The following is a 10,652-nucleotide window of genomic DNA, read 5'->3' as shown; positions in this document are numbered from 1 at the left end:
CTTATCAGATACTCCGTGATATCTGCAGAGGGAGAACACTGCATGCTGTGCTCCACATCTCACCACATCATCTCCACGTCACAATGTCTGGGTTTTCATTCAAAACCTACCATCCATGTCCTGACCCTGTTTGATCTCTTACAAGATCAAAGTCTGAAGAAGTTGAAAGACACACAATGACATGATTTATCCTCAGGGGAGCATGATGACTTCTGAAATTTCTTTCTCCCCTGGATGCCACACACTGTCCCCCTGCCCATAAGATGGAACTACTGATTTTGTTTCTGATCTGGCTTGTCTAAATATATGTGGGAGAATAGCAAATGTCATTGCACAGGGACACAGAGCAAGATGTTGCAGAGAAGAGGGGGATATTAACTCTTCCGCTCTTTTAGATTTCCAGGCTGCAGTGTAATCCTACAAAATTAAATAATATGATCAGGATTTCCCCCTTTCCTCTTGACCTGACTTTCAAGCTAGGGCTAAGAATTGCAGGACATTTATTTTCCCAAAGCAAAACATGATCCTGGATAAAAGTCAGTTTAGTTGAGAGAAAAAAAAGTAAAACAAAAATAGATCTTTTCCATAAACAAAGCTGCTTTCCATTTTGCTAACGTAAACAGGCAGATGCATTAAGAGATCATGCCACCCAGGCCCTGGAAAAAGAAGCTGGGAAACATATTTCTGAGTATTCTTCTGAAGGTGCAAGGATGGTTGAGCCTAAGGCAGACTCAGCAGAAGGACAAGGCGTTATAGACAGGGCAGCTTTACAGTTTCACCTGAGACTCAGAAGAACTATACTTCCATAGTTCAGGTCAAATACAGCATCCTCTCCTTCCCAAATGAAATCTCTGTTTATAGTAGGCACCTGTGCACTTCATATGCTTTCAATCGCCCTATATTCTCACAAAAACATAGGTTTTTGCAGTAGTCTCTATGGTTGGGCAAACAGAGTTTCAAGTCTCTAGTCATGGACATGGATCTGGATGGGTAAAGGCAAAAAAAGCCTTTCAGAAATGTAAGTGCTCACCTTTGCAGACTGAGAGGCTACCAGGTACTCTCTACAGGATGGTGTTCAGGCTCTTGCTGTACCACCTCTGCAGTGAATGAAAACACCCTTCCCCCAGGGACCAGAAACAAGGAGATGATACAAGAGAAATAAGAAATGAGTGGTGTCCTAATTATGGACTGGATTTTCTGACAACCAAGCTGAAGCTGAGCAGCTGGAATGGAGCCAGTTCTGTTAGAGCCCAAAATTCTTTTACTGTATCACTTGAATCATTCCCTTGGTGGGAAAGTCAGCCCTCTCTACTGCGAGACCCACATACTCCTTAAGCCATCAAAATAGTCTTTCTGTAATTGTCTAGAGGTGTCTACAGTCTAGATATCTACAGTCTGTAGGCATCTGTAGTTAAATGATGCTTTGCAATAAATCACACCCAGGAGATGCTGCAGTCTTTTGATATGGCTCGTTTGTGATACATTTCAGTCATGCATTTAATTCATGTGCTGTAGCACACAGCTCTTCCCAAGGTAACATCCTCGCAGACCCCCTTTTGTGTTTTGGTTTTTTTTTTAACATCTCTGGTTCTGTTACTCAAGGCAATCTGCTAATATTAATCTCCTGACTAGATACTGCAGGGCAAATTCTGCCTTCATGCATGTTGCATTTGATTAAAAACACTGTGTGTATATATATATATATGTGCATATAAAGCTGGTAAGAGCAAAGCTCTTCCAGGACTTGATACAATATCTGATTCAGATCAATTTAAAAGACAATGGATATACCCAGTGCAAAAATGGCTTCTTCCACTTTGGCTAATATCAGAAAGGAAGATTTGGCATTTAGTTTCAATATTTGGATTCAGCCTAAAGATATGTCCAGTGACTCAAATGCTACTTCTTCAAACTGTTTGGAAAACAGTCTTTAGGATCTCAGCGGAACAGCATGATTTCTGCTTTTTCTTGCTTCCTCTTGGGCCATAAATGCAGCAAGAAGGGCCTTTTGCAGAAGACTTTGACCCTCTGTACAGGAAGTTCAAGTCTATGTGCAAATGAAAAATATTTTAGCCAATATTCCATGTCTATGGGTTTTTTGTTCCCCCCCCCCCCATCTGAGAAGAAGATCTGGTTCAGGTTGTGCTGGAGGTATATTTGGGGTAGTATTTTCTCTGATCTGGTTTTGATAATCTTTAGGTATGCCATCCCTCTATCACTTGTCTTAAAAAAATAAGTGTATGGAAAGAACTAGCTTAGATTAATTTATCCTTTCTGATACTTTTTTCTCCTTTACTCCCCTATTCCCTTTTCCTTCCTCTGTCCCTCTGCAGCTCCCATTAAGAACAAATCAGTGACTCATAAAGACACGTTTTCACTCATTCACTACATCACAGCCCTACATGCTCATCCACTACAGGGTTCCGTGACGCTTGCTCTTTGCCACCAGGAGCATCCAATTCTGTGGCCAGCTTTAAGGCCAAAGGGAACTCTACAAACCAGTTATTCTCTGTTTCCCCCGGGAACAAAACTGTGGCTATGTTACTGGCCTCTAAAGATGTGTGGATCAGCATTAAAGTGCTGACCTGTTCAACACTTCTAGGACCCTTTGAACTGTAGATCTTTGAAGCGAAGGCTGTAACAAACTAGTGTATAATAAGCTGCTGCCCCATGCCAGGAAAGGCAGAGGTATCAGGGACTGATGGAAGCTTTTGAAGGCACAAAATGCTATTAAAAACTGAGAGGGACTAGAGAAAAAGAGACAGTGAAAAACAAATCTCTTTTCCAAGCAGTGATACATCTAACTTTAGCAAGTTAGAACGAGGGTCACTAAACCGGATTTGACACTTACAAAATTTTGGGGAGGCTGGCTTATGGTTTTGGCTTAGTTACGCTTTTGCTGAAATTGGGGCTTTACTAGAAGAGACACTTAGTTCAGTTCAGGGCTTTCCTTACCTTTCTGCACCAATAAGTTTTTAGGGAGGGGAGAACCAGTCTGCATAGCAATAATTATTATCAATTGTATTGTGCTTTTTATCTTCAAAGTGCTTTACAGACACAAACTAATTATTTCTCTGCAACACTCCTGTGAAGAAGATGGTAAGTATCATTATCTCTGTTTTACCAATGGGGAGACTGAGCCAGAGCATTTAAGCGATTAGCCTGGGGCCACAGGGGCAGTTAGTGTCAGGGCTGGGAATGCAGGAGTGTCTCTGCTCCCAGTCAGCATCAGGCAACATATCTCTTTACTAGGAACAAAAGGGAACCTTTCTCCAGACTTGGAACCTAAAAGAAGCTCATTTTTTTTGGCAAGGGATTATAAACTCTTTCTTTAAAATGTAATAATAATTGGAAAAAAGACTGTGGAGTAATGACACTAGAGAGGGTTGAAAGTCAGCATGTCTGCTTTATGAGTAATCCTAGAATTTGGAAATTTGGGAAAATTCCTGGAAAATTTGTGCAGGGGATGAAGACTTCTATTTCAGTGCAAAAAAGTGACATATTTGAAATTTCCCATGGAAGGGAAAGTAAATTATAATAATTTTTAAATATCAAAATGTTTCATTACAGACATTTCAAAATGAAACTGAACCTGAAAGTCTGTGCTCTGAAGTTCCCGGTTCAGACATGGCTTCAGGGCTTTTAAATTCCTGCATCCCTATCGGCTCTCACTGAGGTTCTCAGGGCTTCCACAGGTATGTTAGTCGTCACCTCCCAACTGAGCACAATGCGAGCTGTGGAGTGCCTCTACTCTACTCCAGTGAAAAAGTCAAACTCATTTAAAACCACCAATAGCTTGGCATAACTGTTTGACTTTGCACTGGAACAGAAAAGGAGCAGTCATGCAATGAGGTCCAGATGGGAAGCAAAGAACACACAAAAGCAGGAGGTCACTTGCTGGGCCAAATCTGCAATGGGAACTTTCCCACTAGAGCTGATATTACCAGCTTCATAGCTCCCTGACCAGTCTGATGTGGAGAGGTTGTCCCCAGATTGTACGTCCCAGAAACCTGTGCTCCATAGTACCCCATTTGGCAACCTATCCATAAACTTGGCCAGGACTGGTCAGGACTCTTTCTCTTGAATTTCAAGGACTCTGTCATTTTGGGGCCACAAATACTTTTCGGTAGTGAATCCAACAATCCAGCTGTGAGGGACATCTCCTCCAGCTGGATTGTTCTCCCTGTGCATCAGACTCCAATCTGCTGATTTCAGAGACCAACATGGAGTTCTCCTCCTCCTTCTCCTCCATCCCCTTTCCCTTTAGCTCTGTAGTGCCAGCCCAGCTCAGAGGAGGTTGTGCTGTTAGGTATCAGCTCATAATGAAATGCCAACAGTTGTGCCCTGCAAACATGCCAACATAGAGCAGTTGCTGACAGACTGTCATACTTTCAAAGAGCCTTGATGGGTTTTGCCATGAGATAGGAGATCCCCCTAGTCAGCCCTCACAGCCAGATGTTTCTTGGTGCTCTACTGTGAGGTGAAGCAGTGTTGGAAGGCATGGAGCTGGAGCAGATTGTCAGCAACCCAGTTACAGTTACCTGTCCTGTCCCATGCAAAGTGTAATCTGGAGCAGTGGCCCTGAGTGACAATCCATCACAGAGGATACTGCTTGCCTGCCTCACTCGAAAATGAGTTATGGGGTAGGGACACTGGGAAGGAACATATACAGCTAGTGCTCCCTATTCCATGAGATTTCCTTTTGCCTGGCCATGACCCTTAGAGAACTGAAGGGCAATCACCAACCTCAGGCACTGCCTAAGGAGTGGAGCTGGAGAGAAGCTGAGTTTTCAGGGCAGGAGAATAGGAAAAAAAGGCATCTTTTTACTCTGAGCTTTGCATTTTTGTTTGGAATCAAGAGCTGATGGAGAAGACAACACTTTTTTTGCACGGCTCATCTTACAGTACCTAAGAGGGGCTAGGACTTCTGAAAAAATAAGAATATCCAACACTGAGTCAGGGCGACACTTTACACATAGCTCTGGTTCCCTTTCAACCTGAAAAGCTGAGCCAGATCCTCAAATACTCAGAAGCTGCCATGAGACCTGGATTTTCTAAAGAGTTTTGTAGCATGCCAGCTTGGCACTTCTGAAAATCTACATACTGATTCTGATGCCTAAATGGGAGCTGAGCTCTTTTGCAAATTTTTCTACTGCTTCTGATCGTGCATGCTGAGCTGTTCTGCAAATTCTGGCTATCATTGCTCTGCATTCTTGTACTTCCTGGTTGTGAGCTGTGCTGGGAGCAAAACTATCAAAGCACCACAAGGAAACCACTCCTGCTATAATCAGGAAGCACAAAAAATCTCAGGAGCCAAACTGTTCAGCCTCCTATTACTATTTGGGCAATGGTTGTACCTCTGGTACTGCTTTATCCTTATATGGATCAGAGCTGTGCAATGGCAGGTGCTATAAAAACTTCTAAAATGGAGACAATCCCAGCACTGAATAGTTTATAATCAAAATAGAAGATGAGGCAGAAAGTGTGTGCAACAGCTGGACAGATCTGGCGTAAGGAAACCATGGGGTAAGTGTTCTAGTGACTGTCTCCAGCATAGGTTGCACAGCAGAAAAGAGCAGTCAAGGATAAGCTTAGCTGCTTACCTTACCTGACCCCCTAAACCTTTTGAGATTTGCCCACAACAATTAATTATTCCTTTGACTGGCCAAGATGACTCACAGCTGCTCATGCCATCCCAAAGCTCAAGATCTAAGTAAATTTATTGAAATTAGTGGTGGCTCCATTCCAGGAAACTTGCATTTAGTTTTGACTCAAAGAAGCTCCGCACCCTTCCCACCTCTTGTTTCTTGCTTCTTCCAGCCCTCAGAAAATGCGAAGCTATACAGCTTCGATCTAATAGTGATTAAGACTGAGGAATGGGAGTCATGAGATCTGAGTCCTATTCCTGTCTCTAATACAGGGTGTTTTTTGGTGAGTCACTTCCCCTCTCTCTTCCTCAATATCCTCGTTTGTAAAAAGGGGTTAGCAATATTGACCCATCTCACTGAAAAGTTGTGAATTCGTTAATATCTGTGAGCATTCGAGTAGCTGACATTCTGGAGACTTTCCCTGGCTTTAGTAGCTTTGTATCTGGCACCAACCATGCACTTGCATAGCGCAAAGGAAGTTCAGGGTGTTAATTAATGGGACTGTTCTGGATTGTTAGGGTTTTTACTTCTGAATTGACTTACACCTCCTTAATAATTAATATTGCCAGGAGGGCAGACAAGACGGAAAGCAGATAAATGAAGTTAACCCGGTTCTCATTTGGGAGAGACTTTACCAGCTTCTATGGAGTGAATTTACTCACTTTGGTGTTTACCATTACAGTGCTGTCTGCAATTTCCTAGGCACCTTTCTTTTTAATATTACCCTTTGGTTTCAAGTATAGGCACATACTTGTGTCATCCCCAGACCTAGCTGTCGTCTCTATTTTGTAGATGCTGACACAGAGGCGCAAATAGGTGAAGTTGCTCACCTAGCTCACTCACTGAGTGTCAGCTGTCTGGGGAATTCTCCCTGTGATGACATTAATTCATTTCACAAAGACCATTCATTGCTCTCCTTTGATATTTTAGCCTTTTAGGAGAACTAGAAATGATCAATGCCAGACCTTAGTGAGTTGAAAATGGACATTTCAGATATTCAAATAACACTGTCCTTGAAGCCCTGATCTCAGTTCCTTCTTGGTAGGACACAAAACTACAGCTTTAAGAGCCCAGTTCAAACTTTTTGTACCTCCAGCAAGGTCTGTCTCAGTAAAAGCTGACACTGTATCCATCTCTAACTCCTTAATGAGGTTTTCACATAGTGGGTCAGTGGGCTAGACAGCTTTAAAGTTTGCTTTACCTAACTGTATGCAAGTCTTTTGAACGGAGACCCTCTGTTGGTGGGCTGGGGGGGCTTGAGGGTGGTTCAGTCAAGTGTCTGCCCAATCGCTCCACCTGTAGGAAGGTGGAGGAAAATCCTTTGGGGTTCTCAAAAGACTGAAACCCCTTGTTTTTTCCAGGAAGGGCTTGTGTCTATTGCACAGCTGGGCAGGCCTTTCTGTGTACTTCTCCTTTCCTCTGAATGATGCCACCCAGTAGCCATGACTGGCTGGTAGCTACAGCAGCTGCACCAACTGTCAGCTTGAGTGTCTCCTCTTGATGGAGGTTGATAGACGACAAGGGCAGGAAGGAGAAACCTGCAGAGTCATGACCTTCTGCAGCAGCTGAAGCCACAACTGCCTGCAAGACACAGAAGAGTGGCGTGAGGGGTTTGACTTCCTGAAGCAACCCTGCCAAAACTACGGAGAGAAAGAAAAATCACAGGGAGGAAAGGCAAGCAGAGGAACTAGAACTGGTGGTTTGGGTCTCTCCCCAGCCCAAGAGAAAGCATGGTGCTTTTCTTCTGACAGTGCCTCCCTGTGTAGAATTGTGGTCCTGAAACAGTAATAGCTACAAGCTAGGGTTTTGAAGCTGCTTGCAAGAAGAAATAGGAGGCACCCCTGACATAGTACAGTATGTGTGTGGTCCTTGTTGAAAAAGTGTATGAGGCAAAAATAAGGAAGATAAGAAAATGAAACAGAACTTTTTCTTTGACTAGATCTTGCTGGTTTTACCATCTTTCTTCTAGACTTGCTGTATACTAAAAATTCTTATCTGTGTTTCATTTGTAAACTCAGGACTAGAGCTGCAGTACCACTTCATCAAGCAATAGTAGGCTGTTCAAGGGGCTCCACATGCATGGCTGAATATTTTAGCTAGTGCAGTGAGACGCATGGAGCCATGCTGCAGTAATGTGCATTTGGCACCTCCTCTCTCACCTGATTACACCATCCTTCCCCTCTAGTGTGACTGGCACTGCTCAGCTTCTGTGCCTGAATTCACAGCTCCCACAACCTGGGCAAGTTTCCAGCCCATTATTAGTTACCTTATGTCTATGTTCTTGAGATCAACTGCCCCGCTCCTTCCTTATCTTTTCTCCTTTATCAGACGTTATTTGGAAGGCATACTTCACATGAAGGATCACGTCTATCTTATATTTGTTCATTGCATAGCACATAAGAAACATTAATAATAGCAATACTATAATCAATCACAGCATCACAGTAACGCATGAGTTAATGTTCCTTAAGATCTTATGTCAGCTTACTGAATTACAAGCAAACATATTTGGTACATGAACTAAAGAACTCATGTACTTGCCAAGACTCAAAGCCAGATCACAGGTTCACATTTCTCTTTCTAACACTGCTGCTCATTCTAGACCTCCCAACAGAAGTGTAGGGTGGCCATTCTTTCCCTACACCTGGAGCTAGAGGTGTTAGCAATTAGAAGAAACACACACAAACAAAGAGAAGAGCTACAATTTGGTTTAAAGGAGGCACTGATTTTAAACAAGTTTTGAAGTGTGCATATTTAATGATTTAAAGTTTGGCTTTGGGATGTCAGTGTTTTGGGAATGTGGAAGGAGGGCATTTAGTTAATACTTCATCCACTCATAAATAGGAGGCTCTGCATTCTCAAGGAATCTCAGAGAATTTCTACTTGTATAAATTGCTATAGCTCTGCTGATTTGAAAGAGGAAGGAGACAAGAAGGATGTCCTGGCTGGGGGTAGGTTAATCCCTCTGGGCTTGCCAGACTGATGTACTATTCTCTGTTTTGCTACAGATTTCTTGTGTGACCTTGGGCAAATCACTCTCCCTCTGCGTATCACAGTTTCCCATCTGTAAACTGGTGAGAGCAACAACCGCCCTGCCCCAGAGGGGTGTTTGGAGGATAAATATGTTAGAGGCTTGGAGCTGCTGGAGTACAATAGTGACAAGGTTCCGACAAATACTGAAGATAGATAGAAGCTGACAATCAGGCAGACTGCTATTAGCAGCTGATTCATTCTCTCTGGTTAATGCATATTTTTAGCAGGCTGTTATTGACTAGACAGGCACACAAGTCTGTCAATTAACAATGTTATAATGAACTAAATCTTTGCACCAGTAGCCTTTGCAGGGTGAATTCAGAACTCCCCAACCCTGTGGCACAACACCTGCACTACTAATAAAGGGTGAAGATTTTCCTATAAGTCAAGTGGAGATACCATGTGCTGTGCGAAGCAAGTGCCCAAGCGCAACTGGCATTTCCACCGTGGGGTTCTGAGCAGCTTTGGTGTGCAGTACACTGACAATTAAGAAGTCTTAGGTGGCCATGGATTTATTACAATATGTTAGTAAAACCTTGTCAAGGCACCATTTCAATATAACTCATGACCAGACATTCCAGTGATTGGTGCTTAGAGCCCCTCTTGCAAGCTGCCCTGCAATACGATCAGGGAACACTGCTTCATTGTATTTCTTTTACAAAGTGATGAAATGTAAAACTCCATCCCCGGCATGCTGGCTGGCACAGGAGTCTCAGCAAATATGTGATTCTTGCACTGCAGCTGGACTCTAATGACATGAAAGGTGCTAATGCAATGCAACTGGAACCTTTAATTATCCTGGTGACTAATAGGAAATCTCTCAAAGGGTCTAGGAGAAAGAGCCTTATTCTTCACTGAGAGTTCCCTGAACTGTGCTTTGAAAATGGGACAGACAAATGGCAAGTCTAAGAAGAGACCTGAGTCCCAAAGCTACAGTGTCTGGGAGAGGGTTTCTCTTTCCTTTGGCAATTAGCTTGTCAGTAAGTAGAGAGAGGGAGAATAATGCTGGGCCCATTACTGACTTACACTAGTTGGTACCTAAACTTGTTCTGCATCCTGCAGGTAACTGGATAAACCTGCTGATGAAACAAAAAGATTTGGATTGACTTTGAATGTGTTTGTGTTCAAGGAAGAGAAAGAGTGACAGACAGACAGCTGTCTCCCACTTGCTAATTGAATGCAGACTGTCAGATCTTAATGTACCTTGGGATCATTTCTGTTTGATACAGAGTTTCAGACCCTGTTTCTTAATCTTTTTTTATCAAAAATCTTCTTTGCTGAACGATGCAAGCTGAAAACCATGCGGGCCATGTTGCCTGGATTTTATGGAGCAATGCGCAATGCATGTAGGGTTGGGTAGTTCGTCACGTTACTCAGTGCTATTGCTGCCTGGTTTTCAGGCTGATGTAGATTCAGCCTTGTGTCACCAGCAGCTACATCGATTTTTCTTCACTAATTATGGCAACCAAGGGTAGAAAGGGAACAAGGGCTAATATGACTTATATGATATTACCTGGCAGCTCAGAGGTAGGAGTAGTCTGCAGACATAAGAGAAAAACTTTGTCTATGTCTTTATTCACCCTTTCTCTCAAGCCCTCGACAAAACTTGGCAATGCTAGATAATACATCAGTTACAGGGATTTTAAGGACAGAATAAATCACTTTCCTGAAGAAATGAAAAAATCAATGTCATGATTCAAACCATGGAATTTAATCCAGTGATTTCTGCCCCAAATACTACAGAAGTTAGGAAGCTGTTGAGCTGCTGAAGTAGCAGTGGTGGTGCTGAGAGCGTTAGGGGCCCAGGCACCGAGTCAGAAGACCAGACCAAGTCTTGCCTCTCATGTAATGTCCCTGTGGCGTGGCATGGCATGTATGGTGCTCACAGCAATGCAGTGTGTGTGTGTGTGTGTATGAGAGTGCGTGTGAGAGCGTGGGCATGTATGTGTGCATGTGTGTACTACTGCCCTC

This window comes from Ciconia boyciana, chromosome 17, assembly GCF_034638445.1.
Source record: "Ciconia boyciana chromosome 17, ASM3463844v1, whole genome shotgun sequence".
Lineage (NCBI taxonomy): Eukaryota > Metazoa > Chordata > Aves > Ciconiiformes > Ciconiidae > Ciconia > Ciconia boyciana.
The sequence above is the reverse complement of the archived record's forward strand: the minus strand, read 5'-3'. Positions refer to the sequence as shown.